Source organism: Adiantum capillus-veneris, chromosome 21, assembly GCF_014529385.1.
Source record: "Adiantum capillus-veneris isolate H3 chromosome 21, ASM1452938v2, whole genome shotgun sequence".
NCBI classification, from domain to species: domain Eukaryota; kingdom Viridiplantae; phylum Streptophyta; class Polypodiopsida; order Polypodiales; family Pteridaceae; genus Adiantum; species Adiantum capillus-veneris.
This window is the reverse complement of record NC_140951.1, coordinates 62,183,849-62,197,319: the sequence shown is the minus strand read 5'-3', so window position 1 is coordinate 62,197,319 and position 13,471 is coordinate 62,183,849.

The following is a 13,471-nucleotide window of genomic DNA, read 5'->3' as shown; positions in this document are numbered from 1 at the left end:
GCTCAGATCTAAGATGTTGGACTTGTCCATTGGACATAACAACGACGTCCGAATCATGGTGGCTTAGTAGAAAGAGATTGCCACACTGAAGAATGTCAACCAAAGATTAATTGAAGAAAAACGCTTTGTTGAGGAAGCCACGGCTGAGGTACAAGGAATATTGGAGGAGAAAAAGATGCTTTTAAGTCTCTTATGGCCAACCACCATACTCTAAAGCAAGCAATCAAAGAGAAGTATACCTACCGGTCCCTATAGATATTGTTGATCTAGAAGGCAATCTAACACTAAACATGGAGAATTTGCAAAACTTACTGGAGTCCATGAAATATGACTTGAGGATGTCTGAGTAGTACCCTGGAGTGTTGGTCAATTAGGTCCTAATTGAATACATCAGGAATGAGGACACTGATGTGAGGACAAAGAAGACCGCGAAGGAGGACCAAGACCAAGGAGAGGACATAGGGGCTGATCCCGATGATGATTAGTCACCTCCTGATTCAACAATTAGGGGGAATTAGGCCCTGACCACCACTGGACACATGGACCAACCTGACCACCAGACTCCCCAAGATCAGAGCGATCATGGCCAAGGTCAGTATCATAGCAATCTCGGACACAAGGTACCTGTGGTTCCCAGGAGTTAACTATACAACAAGCCATTGTTCTACATAACTCAGGGAATCATAACAAAGGTAAGAGTCTTCAACTGGAGTCAATCTCTGACTCAAATTCTGAACACGGTTGCTCATTAAATTGCTAGCCTTAAGCAAGAGACTAAGAAGACAGAAAGCAGTTCAGATTTAAGAATTCCTTCACGATGAAACAGTTTATTCGGATCTAGAGCACTTTTTGATGTTGTTTGTGGGAGCCAAACACATGATCAACGATTGGAAATCACTCAGCTACCACAGTCAGCAACTCTCTCAACTGCCTCCACATCCTAGCTATGTACAAGGACAGAGTCCCTGAGTGGTTCATTATAAAAGAAGATCTGATGGTAAACCCTCATCTGCAAAATCTCTCCACATTCAATCTAAAAAGCCTTGGCTTAGAATTGGAGATGCTCTTAGGAGACAAGCCAACATACAAGTGTATATCAAAGATATCAGAATACAAATCAAAGAAGATCTGAGAACCCCTGGCTATGGAAGCTTGATGGAACTAGAGCTTCAAGCGGATCTCGAATTGAAGATCGGCATCAGTAAAATGAGCAATTTTGTTGAGTGTGCGGAGAGTGAGAGTCGATAGAATTTCGGAAGGAATTGTAAGTGTGGTTGCCTGTGAGCACACACAAAACAAATTGGGGCCGAGCAGGTTCTGCAACAAATTTGAGTTGGGCAAAAGCATATGCAATCCAAGGAACATGGGTTGAAAATTAGGCCGCATTGGAAAGCTTGAAGAGGGCTTTGAATTGCAAACAAAGCAATCCAAAGTTTTCAAATGTCCATAAAGATTTGAATTGCCAGCAGTAGATGAAACACACTTTGTAGCAGGTTGTGTGTAGATACACACACACACACACACACACACACTTGTTGCCTGCAGCAGGTTTCGACACAGAACAGAGGAAAAGAATTGAATTATTTTTTTTAATCTTTGTGTGCAAGGGTGCATTCACACAATCGACAAGAACCGACATTATCGAGCCCGGAGTGGTAGAGAGCGAGAGAGAGAGATTCGGTATGTCTCTGGTTCATGATCATCGACACCGGCGTTACGCTCCCCGCTCCGATGAGCATCGGTTTTTTGGGCATCGACTTTCGACGTTCTCCTCTATGGCTTCACATTGACGGCTCGGCATCGGCCTCGAGCATTGGCAATTGGCATCGGCTCGGTGCATCGGTTTCAACACCGATTTGGCAGTTTTTCCAACTTTGGCATTCTCCTGGGCATCGGAGACTCCTGTCATGCGGCGGAAGGAGGCCTCGACATCGGTGATTCAACACCGACCAGGCAGCTACAATTCTTCCGTCCAACGACGGAAGACGACATCGAGCGTTTTCTCGGCTTTGAGCACAGGTGGCTAGCATCAACGCTTTCACCTGGTGGCAAAAGACGACATTTCATCTCAGCGAGAGAGAACAACAGTGGTTTGGCTCTCCTCCAACATAGCCTCGCCATCGACTTCCCTCCCACGCCCATTTCGGAGCAGATTCAGCTCCGACAGTTTCCCTCGGCACATCGGCTTCCCGACCTTGACATTGCAGGATACGATAGAGCAAAGGCGGCATCGGCTCTCCTCTAGCCCCATCTGGAGCAGCCCAGCTCCAATGTAGTCTCCATGGCATTTTGGCTTCGACATTTTCTCCAGTTTTCGGCTTTGATGGCACATACGGCTCTTGCTTGATTTTTCCTAGATTATCTCCATGGTTTATGCATATTCACAGTTTACTCTCTGATGGTTTAGTGGTTGAGTTTACCCACACTCTGGCAATTATCTGTAGTTTTTGGCTTGTGGTTTGCATTGAGTTTTGGCTCATTTTGCAAAGGAAACTCTGTTCGTTTCTCCCAATCTTCTCGCTATAAAAGTTTGCAGTGTTATGCCATCTTGTTAGTGATTGATATATTCCCACTTTGACAGTGATCGAGTGTTACTTGTGTAGCTACAGATAGACAGTCACACATTTTCACAGGTTTTTGTAAATTTTTTACTGCCATTTTCTCTTGTGGGATGCGTTTTGAGCTAGTTTGCTCTCTACTTGCGTATATGGTTATGCGCTTTACGCTCGATAGAGCAGTTTGTCCCAGTTTATGCTTTGTAGATAGCAGATTGTGGAGCTGTTTTATGTATATGCGAGAATCGATTTTTATGCGATTGCTCATGGTTTTCATCATTGTGTAGTGGTCGAGTAATCTCTCACTTTGTTGCCATTTTGGCATTCACTTATGACAGCAAACATGTGTGACAGTGAGAGATGGTGGTCTCGTACGATGTTGGCATTGTGGTCACACAAGGAACATTAGGCGCCGTTGTTTCAGACGTATGAGACAGCAGCGGATATGATGTGTGATGCAGATACGGCTTTGACACATCTTAGAGAAGCAGTTACAGTGATAGCCTATGCCAGTGACGGTGATGTCATGCTTGCCTTGAGTGTATCTCTTGTAGATATATCTATGGATAGCACACTTTCTCCACAGTGATTACTAGATAGCGATGTTGCTTTCTACGTCACACCATGTCTTGAGTGGTTCAACACATTTTCTAGTGGGAGACTTGGTTGTGTGCAACTTGCTAATGGTTCAGCATGTGACATAGAGGGTGTAGGAGATGTTTGTTTGTCTTTGCCCAATGGTGCGTCATACACGCTACGACATGTTCGCTATGTTCCTCAGCTGAGATGGACTTTGATCTCAGTGAGACAATTAGCAAATTTTGATTGTCAGACACTCCTTAGAGAGGAGTTTTTCCAAATGCATTGCGGTTCATTAGTGATTGCCAGAGGAGCCCATAGTGGCTTGGTATATCATATGCATGTGTCTGAGGTACGAGACGGCATAGTCTCGGTTTTGTTGCTGGCATGCTTTGGGTGAGCTCTACCATGCTCACAAGACAGAGCATTTGGCTGTGCTGGACGTGCCAGTAGAATGTAGAGACAGAGGTAGAGTGGCAGTGCTCTAGTGAGACACAGTAGGTGTTGTCAGAGTTTGTGCAAGCAGAGGTAGAGCAGGTCTTCTCCCTATAGACACAAACAGAGATGACAGAAATGGAGTTCTTTGATATGCTCATGGTAGAGGTTGATGAGTTGATACCAGGGCACACGGTTCCGCCTATGGGCGCGAGGGAGGTAGCCATCCCAGTGTTGACAGTGACACATCCATACTCAACGTTCGGGCGTCTCATGTTCAACTTCTTAGTGTCGAGGCCCGATCCCGGGGGATTCACTCTATATATAAAATGTGACGCCATCTACGAGCGGACAACTTTGATAAAACCCCTATATACGACTCCTATTAGGGAATATGACCCCCTTTCTACGTTTATACGCCAATCAATGAAGAAAATTATCATACCCCTATCTTACATATAAAATTTAGGTCTCACATGATCTAGCTGATTAAAATTAGTCAAAGAGTGTGTAGCATAATGACTGGCAACATATTAATGAACCACTTCTATTGATAACCAAGGTTGTACCATACGTACTGTACGGGTCGTGACTGTACGTATTGTACGTCGTGCTGTATGGATAAATTTTTTAGGTACGTAAAAATACGTACCTTTGTAAAAAAACAATAAATGAGAGGAAATTTAAGAAAATTTTATTTTCCTCGTTAGAGGGTTAACCAATCTATATCAAGCAAAGTACTTGGGGACACATTACTACACACATTATCCACTAGAGATTCACTTAACTTCAAAACAAGTACCAACCTTCAAGAAACAATATACATTGAACAACGTAAAAACATTTCTACCTGCTGACAAGAGAACTCAAAACAATGACAAACCTTCAAGCATGAAGCAATTGAACAAAACAATAAACTCGGAACTATAGAAACATTGCTTCAAATCGATATCCAGAGTCCAGTAGCCTAAAAGGGCTTTAAATTCTTCTTTTTTTTTAATCATTGTACTGTACGATCCATACGCGTACTGTACGGATCAATACGGACGTACCGTACAGTACAGTTCCACACGTACGTATTGGTACAACCTTGTTGATAACTACATGTACCCTCAATGTATCTTAGTTTGACTTTCAAACTATGTGGCCGATCAGCCTACACTCTGGCTACTCGTCCAATTTTGACCTATCTAAATTACTCAAAAAACATGGTTATAAAGTTGTGTTAGGTTCTCCATGTAAATTTTCATCTAGACAAACTCTTTATAGCTTTCATCCCCCCGCAAATGAACTATAATCACAAAACAAGAAATTGATAGAAAGCAATGTTAGTTCTTGCATGTATCTTTGTAGCTATTGACTCGCAAGGTCAAGGGCAGACTCTTTCGGGAAGCCATGATTTTGAAACACAAAAACATCCTCTCATTTTCCTCTTTTTTCACTTTCCCCCCCCCCTCCCCCCCCCCCCAACACACACGTAGGATACCCCCTCCCTTATTTTTAAGCTTGGGAGATAAATTATTGGGGGCCTACCCCTAAATTATACGCTTATGTAACTTGTAAAAAAAACCCCCTCCCCTGCACTTACGTGATTGAGTAAGTTTTCCATGGTGAATCCCCCGGGGGCCCGATCTAGCAACTGCAATGGGAGCATTTGCAGCAGGTATTTTCAATCGTACGGTGACTGAAACTAGCATGACGCTTTGTGGAGCTTTCAATCGTACGGTGACTGAAACTAGCATGACGCTTTGTGGAGCTTTGGAGACCATACAGAGTTGTCTGCGAGATTTACATGTAGGCTCTAGTGTGGGTACGCATGCTCGCCTACCACTAGAGCCGATACGATTGTGTGTAGATCAACAGAGTGAGCCATTGGGCATAGGTTGAGAGAGTCTTTCACTTAGTTTCCTGTACATACTAGTAGTTTAGCTAGTAGGTCTCACTTATTGACGCATCGCCTTTAAGTGGGAGTTCGTTGGGGTCAAGACGCTACGTCTTTGCCCGAGGCCAGACATCCGATGTCAGGCCGTCCACCCACCGTGTGTACATATCCTTATTCTTTGTATATAAAGAATAAGGAGCTCCTCACTCATATTACTTCCAAAGGTTGCTCCATCCACACTCTCGTGCCCCTCCCCTTCCCCGCACGCATCGCACCGCACTGCACACACACGCATCCATGCACACGCGCACTCACAGCCATTACGAAGTGGCAGTCTGGAAGCAAGTTCTGGAAGAGGCGTTAAAGAAAGATCTAGTTTCTGAATTGATTCAAGCACTCCAACATACAGCTAAAAATGGTCCAGTGGAAGGTCGAGATTTGGAGATTAATCAAGATTACCAATCAGCGGCGTCCAAGTTACCTGAGAAGGAGTTGGACAACAAGGCATGCTCTAAACCTCAGTTCAACCTCAGTTCAAAGAGATGGGTAAAATACTCTTTGAAGCCCGAATCAAGTGCAACCTATCATAATAACTAATATCTAATTCTCCTAAATAATTTTCTCATGTTAAACTGATCATTTAATATGGGGAAGTAGCAAGGGAGAAAAAGCTAGATTATTAGTAATGCTAGCAAACTACAATGGGGGCCCACAGTAGGGATCCAAACGGGTACCATCTGCAGAAGAGCAATGTGCAATGAATGGGCTCCAAAGACCTTAGGGTTTAGCCCATTAAGACTTTCAAAAGGTTAAATTTCAAAATTTCAAAGTGTAAGTCCAATGGTCAAATGTTAATGGAATTGGATGCTTTGTGTGTGTACAAAAGTCCAAATAGCTAGAGGACAAATTACAGGGTGAGATGGGAAGATGACAAAGCTTGTGAAGTGACTACACACACACACACACACACACACACACACACACACTACACCTAAGCTTACCCTTTCCACAAAGTAAACATGACACATGTTAGGCATGCAAAGAAACTCCCAATTCTTGCCTAAATCCTATTGGATAAACAAAAAGGTGGACCAATGAGGATTGAGCTAGTGTAAATTCAAATTTTTATTTTAGAAATGCTTCATAAAAGAACCAATGAGAATTAATATCCCAAAAAAACTATTGGACAGTCAAAAGGTCCAATGAGAAATAAGCAGCCCACAAATTTGCTTAATTCCTATTGGCCAAAAGACTAAAAGGTCCAACAACAATTTAGATAATTAAATTAATAATCTGAGTCTTTACAAAAGAGCAAAGGGGTGGACACTTGTCACAAGGCTCTTGACTGGGCCTCTAAAATGCTATTGGCTAATCTTTTCACCGGCCAATAGGAAGCCAGCATGAGTAAAAAGCTTGCTCAAATGCTATTGGCTAAGCTTTTCAAGGGCCAATAGGAAGCCAGCATAAGTAAATTGCAAGAGGGGTCTACCAAGACGAGAGGGGGGGCTGATTTGTAAAGGCATAATTCCACACACACTCACACAACTCATGTGTAGAGCATGAAATACATCTCCTTCTCCAAGCTTTAATGGAAAGCTCATCTTCTTCTCCAAGATTGGAGAATGGAGGCCTACACCTACAACTCTTGGATATGGAATGCAAATCCAACCAAGAGCCAAGCTTCAATGCCATGCTTCTCTCCTCTATTATCTGATTACTAAGCTAAGCTAAGCTACAAGAGTAATTAAGTGAGGAAATACTTCTTTCTTGTAAGAATACTCCTTCTTCCTCTAGATCTACTCTCATACCCCGCTAGCTCTCACCATCTTCGAAGGTGTGTGAGGTCTTGGGTCTGAGACCAACGAGGAATTGATGTTATATGTTATCAAGTGTAAGTTTGGTGCATGAAGCTTCCATCTTCATAGCACCAATGAGTTTTTACCAAGAAACACAAAGAATTGTATTGTACAAAGTCTCTCTTAATGGGAGAAGCTATAATACAAATGCCTAATGGAGGGCGGACCGGTCCATGTAAATTCGGTCCTCAATAGTTGTCAATTGTTCTATTTCTCTCCCTCTTTCAAGTATTGTTATGCCAAACTAATTAGGTGTTATGCTAATGTTGCTATCTCCAACCAAGCACTCTTTTATGCTCATTAGGAACTTGCTCTTAATGAAATGCTCACTATGTTAAGTTATTTTCCGCTATTTACAAGCTTTATAGACCATTAAATGTTACATTGGTATCAGAGCTATGGGTTTCTCTTTTCTTGCTGAAGAACAGAGGTCCTCAAGCTTGCTACAAACGGTTGGTATTATTAATTGCATGAGGGTAAGTAGAATAGGGATTTATTATCCTTGAGGTGCACCTGCTTCGTGCAGTTAACGGGGTATCACCGTCGAGAGCTGAAGGAGTACGAGCAGAAGTGCGACGCGAGAGAGTGCGAGAAGAAGAGCACGACGATATGGTGAACTCGCTCTACTGTAATGTGTAGAGCATAGTGAGTTCTTATTAGGTTTTTACAAAAGAATACGTGTACATACCTGGCGGCCCTCCCACTTACCTGGGCGACCACATTGGGCTTTATACCCCAACAACCTCCCACTTAAAGTCCAATGTGGTACTTTAAGTGTGAGAGAAGCTACTATACAAGCTAATATACAAGAGATGTAGAGAAGTGATGTACTACCCTACACCTAACTGCTTGCGAAAATGCGCAAAGCTCTCTGAGGAAAGTCCTTTTGTAAGTAGATCAGCAGGGTGGTGTGAACTTTGACAAGCTGAAGTTGCTTATCCTCGAGCATTTCCCTGATGAAATGATACTTCACATCCACATGCTTTGTCTTTGAGTGATAAACTGGATTGCGAGCCAATTGTATAGCACTTTGACTATCACAATATAGCACAGGCATCTCTTCTTGGATTCCCAAATCTGTTACTAGTCGATTAAGCCAAATTGATTCTTTGCATGCCTCTGATGCTGCAACATATTCAGCCTCTGTAGTAGACTGAGTAACACAATCTTGTAATCTAGAACGCCATGATACTGCTCCACCAGCCAATGTAAAGACATACCTTGACGTAGACCTTCGGTTGTCTAAGTCACCTGCATAATCTGAGTCTGTAAAAACCTTTACACTTAGCTCCTGACTCCCATACATATACGCATACTCTTTGTAGCTTTCAGGTATCTCAATATTCCTTTCACTGCCTCCCAATGTTTCTTGCCTGGGTTGGACATGTATCGACTTACTACTCCCACTGCAAATGCAATGTCTGGGCGAGTAGCAATCATTGCATACATCAAACTACCCACTGCAGACGCATATGGAATCTTATCCATTTCAGCCTGTTCTTCCTCAGACACAGGACAATCTTGTTTGCTAAGTTTCACATATGGTGGCAATGGAACACTCAGTGCCTTTCCCTTCTCCATATTGAAACGTTGCAAAACCTTGTCAATATACTCTGTTTGAGATAACCAAATCAACTTCTTTGATCTGTCTCTCTCAATGCGCATACCAAGTATATGACTTGCCTCACCCATGTCTTTCATCTCAAACGATTTTGCCATCTTTGACTTCAAAGCTGAAATTTCTTCCAAGTGCTTGCCAGCAATCAACATGTCATCCACATACAAAATAAGGATCAGCCAACTACCATCCTTAGCTTTCTTTGTATATAGAGAGTGATCGAACTCACTACGTTTGTAGCCTTGAGAAAGCATAAACTTGTGGAATTTATGGTACCATGCCCTCGGTGATTGTTTTAAGCCATAAAGACTCTTTAACAACTGGCATACCCAATCTTCCTTGCCTTTCTCAACAAACCCTTCTGGCTGCTGCATGTAAATTTCCACATCTAAATCACCATGCAAGAACGCTGTCTTGACATCCATTTGGTGCAACACCAAATCTAATATGGCAACCAATGCAAGAAAGCATCTCAATGTAGTCATCTTGACCACCGGAGAGAAGACTTCATCAAAGTCAATGCCTTGTTCTTGCTTAAAGCCCTTGGCAACAAGCCTTGCTTTGTACTTTGGCTGACTATCATGAGCGGTGACCTTATACCTGTAAACCCATTTACAAGGTAGAGCCTTTTTGCCCTGTGGTAATTTAACTAGCTTCCATGTCTTGTTTTTATGCAGAGCTGTCATCTCTGACTGCATGGCCAATTGCCAATTCCCGGAGTGCTTCATTTTCACTGCTTCCTTGTAACATGAAGGCTCATTGCAATTAGTCAACCTGACATAGTTCATAGATGGAACAAACCTATCAGGAGGTCGCGTGACACGTCCAGATCTACGCACAATAGGTGGCTCAGGCTCAGCCACAACCTGTGGTTCCACTCTATCCTGTCCTTGCTCCTCTTGAGCCCTGAAATTTTGTCTTGCACGTGTAGGTCCATCTTCTTGGAACACAACTCTTCTAATCTCCTCAACCCTCTCTGGTTTAGAATGATATTTGGATTCATTAAAGTGAACATCATTGCTGCGGACAACCTTTCTGGATTCGGGATCCCAAAGTCTGTACCCCATCTCACCAGAATTACCATAGCCTAGAAAGATGCACTTTCTACTCTTTGGCTCAAGTTTGTTCCTAAATTCCTTTGGAACGTGAGTATATGCCTCACAGCCAAAGACTCTGAGATGCTTGTATGAGGGAATTTTGCCTGACCATACCATCTCTGGCACTGAATCCTCTTGCAAAACCTTGCTAGGAGATCTATTTACAAGATGAACAGCTGTTGATACAGCTTCAGCCCAAAACCCATTTGGCAGTTGTGCATTAGACAACATACTTCTGACCTTCTCTTGTATGGTCCTATTCATCCTCTCAGCAACACCATTTTGAGGAGGATTGTAAGGAGCAGTAAGTTCACGTTTTATACCTTTTGACTCACAAAAGTCTTGAAAGGCCTTTGAAACATACTCTCCACCATTGTCAATGCGTAAGCATTTAAGCTTCTTGCCACTCTGATTCTCCACAAGTGTCACAAACATTTTGAAAACACTAAACGCTTCATCCTTGTGCTTGAGAAAGTAAACCCATACTTTCCTCGAGTAATCATCTATAAATGTCATAAAGTAAGAAGCTCCCCCTACATATAGGTTAGGCATAGGTCCACACAAATCACTATGAACAAGTGCCAACTGTGTATCTCTTCTACTGCTTCTATGCTTATGTGGCTACTGTGTTTGCTTACCATACAAACAATGTTCACAGAATTCAAAATCATTAAAAGAAAAGCCAGGCAAATAACCAGAACGAGACAAGATTTCCATTCCCTTCTTGGACATATGTCCTAATCGGCTATGCCACAAAGAAACGTTCGGCTGCTCGGTTACATTGATTACATTTTTAGAGACATTTGATACATAAATCATGTAAAGTCCTCCAGACTTTACTCCATGTGCTACTGTCATAGAACCCTTGGATATCTTCCACATGTTCTATCCAAAAGTGGTGACGTAGCCAGCATCATCAAGTAAACCTGTGCTAATCAAGCTCTTTGTAATTGCGGGAACATGTCTCACATTCTTCAGCGTGAAAGAAGAGCCATTCTGAAACTTGAATTGAACATCTCCAACACCTAAGATCTCACATGTCTGCCCATTGCCTAGCCGAACATGATCTTTAGTGGTCACATAAGAAGTAAACCACTCCTTGTTTGGAGACACATGAAGTGATGCCCCTGAGTCTATAATCTAGTCACTCAGTGCATTTCCATCAGATGCTGTAAGAAGAGCTAAGTCCATTGTATTCTTCAAGAAGTAGATGTCTTCTGATACTAGACTGTCATCCTCTGCAACAGTGTTTGTCACATTTATTTCTTGAATCTTCACTGAGGACTTGTTCTTCTCACCATGGTCTTCAGCTTTCTCTTTGCCCTTTTCTGCTTTCCATTCTCTACAGTCTCTTTTCATGTGACCCTTCTTGCCACAATGGTAGCATTCTATGTCACTCTTGCCTTTAGCACTGCGGGACTTGCTACGAGACTGATTCCTCTTTCCACCTTTATATTTTTCTTTGGTCCTTCCCCTGACAACTAAGGCTGTTCCTTTGCCTTTGTCCATTGTCTTTCTATTGGTTTCTTCAGTAAGCAGACTTCCTTCTACACCTTCTATGTTCAAACCATCTGGAGGTGCAGAAGTACTCAAAGCTGTGCGAAAAGTGTCCCAACTTTCCGGCAATGTGATCAACAGGAACATAGCTCTAACAGGTTCATCAAACTTGACACTTGAGCTGACAACTGACTATAGATTGTGTTGAATTCATTCAGATGATCGGACATAGGTGTCCCTTCTTTAATCTTCAAGTCAACAAGCTTCTTAAGCCAGTATACCTGTGAAGCTGCACTCTGCTTCTCATAAAGATCACTCAGCTTTAACCATGCTTGATAAGCCGACATCTCGTCTGCTACATTGAAGTAAACGCTTTCTGCCAAAGTCAGCATAATGGTAGAAAGTGCCAATTCATCCATTTTGCTCCATTCATCTTCGTCCATATCTTCTGGTTTTATCCCTTTGAGCTTTATAGGTTTTATCTGCTTCTTTTGTACCAACACGTGCCAAATCTGCTTCTTCCACAATGGGAAATTGGTTCCATCCAGCTTCTTGATATTGTAAAGAGCAGTGTCCTGTGATCCAGCCATAGCTACGCTTCACAGTAGTTTACTTTCCTGGGAAAACTTCGGCAGAGTTTCCCCTGTAAATTGACCTCTGAACCAATATCAACCTGTCAAATGAACCAAGAAAGCTTCAGATTTTGCATAAATTTCGGCAGAGTCTCCTTTGTAAAATGGCTCTGGTGTACTAAAAACAGACCAAAAAACAACTCAAAAAACACTGTCTCTCTAACACTGTAAGCTGTGGGTAAACCTGTCCTGCACCTGTACTGTCTCTGACTGTCTTGTCACTGTCCTGTAAGCATAGACTGCGACAATGCCTCAACGGCAGTAAAGCAAAGATGCAATCCCAACTGTCTAACTCACAGTCAATACATCCTAGCTGCCTATCTAAGGGTGCTCGAGGGATCGCTCCAAGACCTGTATCACCGAAAGGATCTCAACATTCGAGAATCCCCCAGCTCAATAAAACCTCACTCGACCCTCAACAAAGGCTGCAGTAAATCTGACAGTACATAGACTTCCCACAAAGTCATACATCCACAAATTTCCCACTGTATGTTGTAACCGCTGCGGCGGTTGTTTGCTGCGTGACTCACAGCCAGCAAACCCTCAACAAACATACATCATCTCTGACAATACATCCCATGTGGAAGTACCTGCAATGTCAGGATGAAATCTGGAATATCAAGCAGCAAACACAAGCTACCTGATGAACTAGTGGATGTCGCCTACAGTCTGTGTGTAGATACGTTCGTGTCGTATGTGACACGTCTCCAAGAACTGTGAGCCGTCCTTCGATGTGTAGACAGCCACAATTCAACACTCTGGGAGTGTCGATATCCTCAGCACCTGCAGTCGTAGGCCGAAAACCCCAAATTTGCAGAGTCGGATCTGCACCCGTCGAGACCACGTAGTCGAAAATGGCCTGCGCAGACCTTTGTCGAAGCCGAACGGTGGCCGAGATGACCTCAGAATGAAATTCTAACAATGGTGGCCATGTCTTCGCCTGTCGAATTTCACTCCAATCTGAGCTGGTGACTCTAGCCTCCTAGAGTGCTGCCCCGAGCCTCGATCTGAGCTCTGATACTAGTTGAAGGAGTACGAGCGGAAGTGCGACGCGAGAGAGAGTGCGAGAAGAAGAGCACGACGATATGGTGAACTCGCTCTACTGTAATGTGTAGAGCATAGTGAGTTCTTATTAGGTTTTTACAAAAGAATACATGTACATACCTGGCGGCCCGCCCACTTACCTGGGCGACCACATTGGGCTTTATACCCCAACAAGAGCTATGGTCTTAATAATGGAGTCCCAAGGGGCTTGCCTACGGCCTAACCATTATTGAGCTATTAGAAGCTTGACAGGAACCGGTGCCGACTAGGCTATGA